The following is a 9,999-nucleotide window of genomic DNA, read 5'->3' as shown; positions in this document are numbered from 1 at the left end:
AAAACCCCAACAAAGTAAATCCCTTGAAGTCTGGAGAGGATCACGAGCTGAATGGTTCTTCCAGATGTTCTTCACGGAACGTTCTGGAAGCACCCAAGATGTCAGCCAGCCTCCGCCTGACCTGCAGGAGCAATTTGTTTCACGTCTAGACCATGTCATGACTTAAAGACTGCTTTTTTCACGGAAATTACCATGCTCCAATGTGTCAGGCTTCACTACACGTCTTTAAAAAAAATACAATTAATATATAAAAAATAAAATTATATATATATATATATATATATATATATATATATATATATATATATATATATATATATATATATATATATATATATATATATATGAATGAGCTACTTATTTATTTATAAACCATCGACGGTTAAAAAAAAAAATTATATATATATATATATGAAAAAAAAATAGGCTTCGCTACACATATTTTAAAATTATTAATATTATGAATGAGCCTCTCTATGACAAGCTATAGATAATGTATACACTATTTACACTTATTTTAGTCCCACATGTGTACTGTACTCCTGACATAGTACAATGTTTTACACACCTACATGTAGTAATACTCATTGCATGAATACTTATGCATGTATAAACCAGCAACGGTTAAAAAAAAATAAAATAAAAATGCTTCGCTACACATCTTAAAAATATATATTAGGAATGAGCCTCTCTATGACAAGCTATAGAGAATGTATACAATATTTACACTTATTTTAGTCCCACATGTTGTGTACTGTACTGCTGAAATAATATAATGTTTTACTCACCAACATGTAGTAATACTCTTTGCAATAATACGTATGCATTTATAAACCAGAAGGTTTAAAAAAATAAATAAATAAATAAAAAAAAAGGCTTTGCTACACATCTTTAAAAAAAAATATTATGAATGAGCCTCTCTATGACAAGCTATAAATAATGTATACAATATTTACACTTTCTTTAGTCCCATATATTGTTAATACTTACACATTTATAAACCAGAAGGTTTAAAAAAAAAAAAAGGCTTCGCTACACATCTTTAAAAACATATATTATGAATGAGCCTCTCTATGACAATCTATAAATAATGTATACAATATTTACACTTTCTTTAGTCCCATATATTGTTAATACTTACACATTTATAAACTGCCGGTAATTAAAAGGGCCAACGTGTAACCATGGCGACACGCTGCATCCACGCCGTGCAGATGTTTGCTACCAGACGCAGTAGCATCTGTTTATGTCACCGAACGTGTGTGTGTGTGTGTGTGTGTGTGTGTGTGTGTGTGTGTGTGTGTGTGTGTGTGTGTGTGTGTGTGTGTGTGTGTGTGTGTGTGTGGAGTCATGAATATTCATTTACACATTTTTCCTGTGGCCATCATCATCATCATCATCATCAGCACACTGATGTTATAGAAGTGAAGAAATGACTCATCAAAGATCCTCTATATGTCAAGAGTGCCGTGCTCTTTTTAAGGACCTATTGCAATTAACACTTGTCAAAGATTCTCTACATTACCTGCTTATTTTTTTTACAGAACTATAAAAAAGAAAAAGAAGAAAAGGCCAATCAGAGATCCTCTATAAAACAGGAGTGCTCTGCTGTTGTTGAAAACCTACAAAAAAAATGTATCAATCAAATCAAAGATTGTCTATACAACAGGAGTGGTTTGCTGTTTTTGAAGACCTACTGGAAAAAAAGAAAACACACTAATCAAAGATCCTCTTCATGACAGAAGCGCTTAGCTGTTTTTAAGGATTTAAAGAAAAAATAGAAACAATCAAAGATCCTCTATGTAGCAGGAGTGCTCTGCTGTTGTTGAAAACCTAAAAAAAATATATAAATCAAATCAAAGATTCTCTTTATAACAAGAGTGGTTTGCTGTTTTTGAAGACCTACCGAAAAAAACAAAACAAAAAAAACCCACTAATCAAAGATCCTCTATATTGACAGAAGTGCTTAGCTGATTTTAAAGATATACAGAAAGAAAGAAAAAAAGACGAATCCAAGATCCTCTATACGACAGAAGAGCTTTGCTGTTTTGGAGGATTTACATAAAAAAAACAAATAACAAATCAAAGATGTCTAGCATTAAAAGATACAGATGGTACAAAATGCGGCTGCTAGACTTTTGACAAAAACAAGAAAGTTTGATCATATTACGCCTATACTGTATATACCTTTATATATATATATATATACACCTATACTGGCTCACTTGCACTGGCTTCCTGTGCACCTAAGATGCGACTTTAAGGTTTTACTACTTACGTATAAAATACTACACGGTCAAGCTCCAGCCTATCTCGCCGATTGTATTGTACCATATGTCCCGACAAGAAATCTGCGTTCAAAGAACTCCGGCTTATTAGTGATTCCCAGAGCCAAAAAAAAGTCTGCGGGCTATAGAGCGTTTTCTATTCGGGCTCCAATACTCTGGAATGCCCTCCCGGTAAAAGTTAGAGATGCTACCTCAGTAGAAGCATTTAAGTCTCATCTTAAAACTCATTTGTATAATCTAGCCTTTAAATAGACTCCCTTTTTAGACCAGTTGATCTGCCGTTTCTTTTCTTTTCTTTTCTACTCTGCTCCGGGGTGGACCGCTAGCCTGTCCATCAGATGGGGACATCTCTACGCTGCTGACCCGTCTCCGCTCGGGATGGTTCCCGCTGGCCCCACCATGGACTGGACTTTCGCTGATGTGTTGGACTTTCACAATATTATGTCAGACCCACTCGACACCGAGGATGTCGTTGTGGCTTGTACAGCCCTTTGAGACACTTGTGATTTAGGGCTATATAAATAAACATTGATTGATTGATTGATTGATATACGACAGGGGTGCTCTGCTGTTTTTGAAAACGTACGAAAATATGTAAAACTAATCAAATATTGTGTATATAACAGGAGTGCTTTGCTGTTGTTGAAAACCTGCACAAAATATGTAAATCAAATCAAAGATTGTCTATACAACAGGAGTGATTTGCTGTTTTTGAAGACCTACTGGAAAAAAAGAAAACACACTAATCAAAGATCCTCTTCATGACAGAAGCGCTTAGCTGTTTTTAAGGATTTACGGAAAAAAAAACAAAAAAACAAAGATCCTCTATATAACCGGAGTGCTCTGCTGTTGTTGAAAACCTACAAAAAATATATAAATCAAATCAAAGATTATCTTTACAACAGGAGTGGTTTGCTGTTTTTGAAGACCTACTGAAAAAACAACAACACTAATCAAAGATCCTCTAAATGACAGAAGTGCTTTGCTGATTTTAAGGACGTACAGCAAAAAAAACCTAATCAAAGATTGTCCATATAACAGGAGTGCTTTGCTGTTGTTGAAAACCTGCACAAAATATAGAAATCAAATCAAAGATTGTCTATACAACAGGAGTGATATGCTGTTTTTGAAGACCTACTGAAAAAAACCCCACTAATCAAAGATCCTCTTCATGACAGAAGCGCTTAGCTGTTTTTTTAAGAATTTACAGAAAAAAATAAAAAATAAAATCAAATATCCTCTATACAACAGGAATGCTCTGCTGTTGTTGACAACCTACAATAAAATATATAAATCAAATCAAAGATGCTCTTTATTACAGGAGTGGTTTGCGGTTTTTGAAGACCTACGGGGAAAAAAAAAGCACTAATCAAAGATCCTCTATATGACAGAAGTGGTTTGCTGATTTTAAGGATGTACAGAAAAAAAATTACAAATCCAAGATCCTCTAAATGACAGAAGAGCCTTGCTGTTTTGGAGGATTTACAGAAAAAACAAAAAACAAATCAAAGATCCTCTATACGACAGGAGTGCGCTGCTGTTTTTGAAGACCTACTGAAAAAAAAACCCCACTAATCAAAGATCCTCTTCATGACAGAAGCGCTTAGCTGTTTTTAAGGATTTACAGAAAAATAAAAAATCCAAGATCCTGTATATGACAGGAGTGCTCTGCTGTTGTTGAAAACCTACAAAAAAATATACAAATAAAATCAAAGATTATCTATACAACAGGAGTGGTTTGCTGTTTTTGAAGACCTACTGGAAAAAAAAAAACACTAATCAAAGATCCTCTTCATGACAGAAGTGCTTTGCTGATTTTAAAAATATACAGAGAAAAAAATGAAAAATCAAAGATCCTGTATATGACAGAAGTGCTTTGCTGTTTATAAGGATATACAGCAAAAAATGACAAATCCAAGATCTTCTATACGACAGAAGAGCTTTGCTGTTTTGGAGGATTTACAGAAAAAAAACAAAAAACAAATCAAAGATCCTCTATAAGACAGGAGTGCGCTGCTGTTTTTGAAAAAGTACAAAAATGTATAAACCTAATCAAAGATTGTCTATATAACAGGAGTGCTTAGGTGTTGTAGAAAACTTACACACAATATATAAATATCAAATCAAAGATTGTCCATACAACAGGAGTGATTTGCTGTTTTTGAAAACCTACTGAAAAAAAAAAACTATTCAAAGATTCTCTACATAATGGGAGTGCTCTGCTGTTTTAAGGACGTAGAGAAATACAAAAAAAGATGCTCTGAATGACAAGAGTGCTATGCTGTTTTTAGGAATATGAACGCTAATCAAAGATCCTCCATGTGACAGGAGTACTCGGCAGAACCACAATGCTGTTTTTGGGAATATGACAACTAATTAAAGATCATCTATGTTACAGGAATGCTCAGCAGAAACACAATGCTGTTTTTAGGAATATGACAACTAATCAAAGATCCTCTATGTTACAGGAATGCTCAGCAGAACCACAATGCTGTTTTTAGGAATATGACAACTAATTAAAGATCATCTATGTTACAGGAATGCTCAGCAGAAACACACTGCTGTTTTTGGGAATATGAACACTAATCAAAGATCCTCTATGTGACAGGAGTGTTCTACTGTTTTTAAATGCCTATTACAAAAACCTTTGTCAAAGATCCTCTATGTGACAGGAGTGCAGTAAAGGAGTAAAACAAATAGATCACGAGATTAAAAAATGAAGTTATTGAGCAGCAGAGATTCAAGGAGCTAAACTGACATCGTGTTGACGTGCACACTGGACACGTTTATGTTGACAAAACAACTGACATCGTGTTGACGTGCACACTGGACACGTTTATGTTGACAAAACAACTGACATTGTGTTGACGTGCACACTGGACACGTTTATGTTGACAAAACAACTGACATTGTGTTGACGTGCACACTGGACACGTTTATGTTGACAAAACAACTGACATTGTGTTGACGTGCACACTGGACACGTTTATGTTGACAAAACAACTGACATTGTGTTGATGTGCACACTGGACACGTTTATGTTGACAAAACAACTGACATTGTGTTGACGTGCACACTGGACACGTTTATGTTGACAAAACAACTGACATTGTGTTGATGTGCACACTGGACACGTTTATGTTGACAAAACAACTGACATTGTGTTGATGTGCACACTGGACACGTTTATGTTGACAAAACAATGACATCTGGTGTCCAGCCAGGACACACAATACATAAAGGAGCTGTACGTAAAAGCTGTCTCGTTATTTCAAATGGCCCTCCACATTATTTTAATGGCCTGCCACTATATTTGAAGTCGCCCGCCACATTATTTTAATGGCCGTCCACATTATTTCAAGTGGCCCTCTACATTATTTTAATAGCCTGCCACTTTATTTCAATTGGCCCTCTACATTATTTTAATGGCCTGCCACATTATTTCATTTGGCCCTCTACATTATTTTAATGGCCTGCCACCTTATTTCAAATGGCCCTCTGCATTATTTTTGTGGCCTGCCACATATTTCTTGTGGCCCTCCACGTTATTTTTATGGCCTGCCACATTATTTCAAGTGGTCGTCCACATTATTTTGATGGCCCGCCACATCATTTTAGTGGCCTGCCAAATTCTTTTAATTGGCCTGCCATGCCATTTTGTGTCTTTCACCATGTTAATTTATGTGGCCCACAACCTAATTTTATCTGGCCCGCCACCATATATTATCTTGCCCCCCCCCCCCCCCCATATTATTTCAGTGGCCTGCCACTTAATTTTATGTGGCCCACCACATCATTTTGGTGGCCCACCACATCATTTTACTGGCCCACCACATCATTTTACTGATCCACCACGTCATTTTAGTGGCCCACCACATCATTTTAGTGACTGGCTACTTCATTTTATGTTGTCAGTCACTTTATTGTATGTCTTCCTCCAAGTTATTTAAAGTGGCCCGCCACATAATTTTATGTTGTCGGTCTCGTTATTTCAAGTGACCCGCCACAATATTTTACTGGCCTGCTACATTATTTTAATGGCCTGCCACATATTTCAAGTGGCCGTCCACATTATTTCAAGTGGCCCTCTACATTATTTTAATGTACCTGCCACATTATTTCAAGTGTCACTCAACATTATTTTAATGTACCTGCCACATTATTTCAAGTGTCACTCTACATTATTTTAATGTACCTGCCACATTATTTCAAGTGTCCCTCTACATTATTTTAATGACCTGCCACTTTATTTCAAGTGGCCCGCTACATTATTTTAATGACCTGCCACTTTATTTCAAGTGTCCCCTCTACATTATTTTAATGACCTGCCACTTTATTTCAAGTGGCCCGCCACATTATTTTAATGACCTGCCACATTATTTAATTTGGCCCCTTACATTATTTTAATGGCCTGCCACATATTTCAAGTGACCCTCCACATTATTTTGTGGCCTGCCACATTATTTTAAGTGGTCGTCCACATTATTTTAATGGCCCGCCACATTATTTTAGTGGCCTGCCACATTATTTTAAGTGACCGCCCATACCATGTTGTGTCTTCTCCATGTTAATTTAAATGGCCACAGCCTAATTTTACCTGGCCCGCCACCATATATTATCTTGCCCCCCCCATATTATTTTAGTAGCCTGCCACTTAATTTTTATGTGGCCCACCACATCATTTTAGTGGCCCACCACATCATTTGATTGGCTGGCTACTTCATTTATGTTGTCAGTCACATTATTGTATGTCTTCCTCCAAGTTATTTAATTTGGCCAGCCATATAATTGTATGTTGTCGGTCTCGTTATTTCAAGTGGCCCGCCACATTATTTTAATGGCCCTCCACATTATTTTAATGACCTGCCACTTTATTTCAAGTGGCCGTCCACATTATTTTAATGGCCTGCCACATTATTTCAATCTGCCCTCCACATTATTTATGTGGCCCGCCATGCTATTTTTCACCTTCCTCAGTGTTATCTGAGCTGGCTTGATTGCTGCAAAGTTAATGGGACTCATAAGTGAGCCTTGGGGAACCCCACAACTTATTGCATGGCTTGTGAGGAACACGTTTCCACGCTCACCTTCAAGCATCCGTACGTGAGATCATCTTCCAAATATTTGACCGCAGCGCCTATTTATTGGGAGTCTTCAAACGGGTGCCTCCGCCCTGCGCACGGAGTCCCAGCACGAGTGCCAGCACGAGTCCCAGCACGAGTCCCAGCACGAGTCCAAGCACGAGTGCCGCACCTGACCGGCCTTCAGACCAGTTTCCTAGTGAGAACTGCCACCCTGCGCTTGTGTACAGTATCACGTGGATTCTCCGTAAGGGAGCGGGGGACAGAAACTCTCCCTTGATGGCGTGTGGGGGGCGGGGGGGGGGGGGGGGGGGGGGGGGGGGGGGGGTTGGTAGACCACGTGGATCGGTGAGGCCCGGCGCCCCCCACCCCCCCCCCCCCCCACACGCCATCAAGAACCATTGTTTGTCTCCACTTGACGCAATTAGCTGATGTTTTGATCCGTGCGGTTTTACTTTCATCCGCCGTCACTAATGAGACGCAAACTCCTGATCCACTCTCAGGCGGCGGGGCCCCGGGGACCGCCTCTGACGGGAAACATCACACCGACCGCACGCACATGTGGCGAGCGGGGGGGTGGGGGGGGGAAGGGTGACAGCCGGCAAAGATAGAGAGAAAGAGAGAGAGAGAGAGAGAGAGGACAAAATAAATAGTTTACTGGGAGATGATAGGAGTCCTCGACAGGGGGTAAAACCAGGCCGGGTGTAAAACAAGGCGCACGTGTCATCTCCCCTCTTTGTTATTCATGTACAAAAGCGACAGGGCGCCGTGTTTCCCCGACATTAACCACGCTCAATATGCATCCGAGTGTGTCGCGCCAACGCACCTTTCCAACACAAGCTCGTTGTTACATAAGTCAAGGCGCGTACTTTTTTTCCCTACGCTTTGAACCCCGAGGCTTATAAACCGTTGCGTCTCATTCACGGCCGCGATGCGAGTAGTTTTTCATTAAAACACGTGCAGAGGCAGCTAAATGGTTGAAAGCTCTCCTGTTTAGAGCTTTCAACGGAAATAGAAGTGCTTTTTTTTTGTTTTGTCCTCGGGTCGTCCACAGCGTTTCTACTCGTATGGATTCTTCATTCGTCGATCCACGCAACGTTTGTAAGTTTACAATATAACTACAACAATTATTACTTGCTAAACCATACAGTGTGCGATGTCTGTATGATGATGTATGTAAGGATGGATGGGTGGATACATGGCTGGATGAGTGGCTGGATACATGGATGGATGAGTTAATGGATACATGGATGGATGAGTGAATATATGGATAAATGGACACATGAATGGATGGATACATGGATGGATGAGTTAATGGATACATGGATGGATTAGTGGATGTATGGATGGATGGACACATTAATGGATGGATACATGGATGGATGAGTTAATGGATACATGGATGGATGAGTGGATGTATGGATGGATGGACACATGAATGGATGGGATACATGGATGGATGAGTTAATGGATACATGGATGGATGAGTGGATGTATGGATGGATGGACACATGAATGGATGGATACATGGATGGATGAGTTAATGGATACATGGATGGATGAGTGGATGTATGGATGGATGGACACATGAATGGATGGATACATGGATGGATGAGTTAATGGATACATGGATGGATGAGTGGATGTATGGATGGATGGACACATGAATGGATGGATACATGGATGGATGAGTTAATGGATACATGGATGGATTAGTGGATGTATGGATGGATGGACACATGAATGGATGGATACATGGATGGATGAGTTAATGGATACATGGATGGATGAGTGGATGTATGGATGGATGGACACATGAATGGATGGATACATGGATGGATGAATTAATGGATACATGGATGGATGAGTGGATGTATGGATGGATGGACACATGAATGGATGGATACATGGATGGATGAGTTAATGGATACATGGATGGATGAGTGAATATATGGATAAATGGACACATGAATGGATGGATACATGGATGGATGAGTGAATATATGGATAAATGGACACATGAATGGATGGATACATGGATGGATGAGTTAATGGATACATGGATGGTTGAGTGGATGTATGGATGGATGGACACATGAATGGATGGATACATGGATGGATGAGTTAATGGATACATGGATGGATGAGTGGATGTATGGATGGATGGACACATGAATGGATGGATACATGATGATGAGTTAATGGATACATGGATGGATGAGTGGATGTATGGATGGATGGACACATGAATGGATGGATACATGGATGGCTGAGTTAATGGATACATGGATGGATGAGTGGATGTATGGATGGTTGGGACACATGAATGGATGGATACATGGATGGATGAGTTAATGGATCCATGGATGGATGAGTGGATGTATGGATGGATGGACACATGAATGGATGGCTACATGGATGGATGAGTAGATGTATGGATGGATGGACACATGAATGGATGGATACATGGATGGATGTGTTAATGGATACATGGATGGATGAGTGAATATATGGATGGATGGACACATGAATGGATGGATACATGGATGGATGAGTTAATGGATACATGGATGATGAGTGAATGTATGGATGGATGGACACATGAATGGATGGATACATGGATGATGAGT

This window comes from Entelurus aequoreus, linkage group LG02 (assembly GCF_033978785.1).
Source record: "Entelurus aequoreus isolate RoL-2023_Sb linkage group LG02, RoL_Eaeq_v1.1, whole genome shotgun sequence".
Classification (NCBI taxonomy): domain Eukaryota; kingdom Metazoa; phylum Chordata; class Actinopteri; order Syngnathiformes; family Syngnathidae; genus Entelurus; species Entelurus aequoreus.
Note: the sequence above shows the minus strand (reverse complement) of the source record.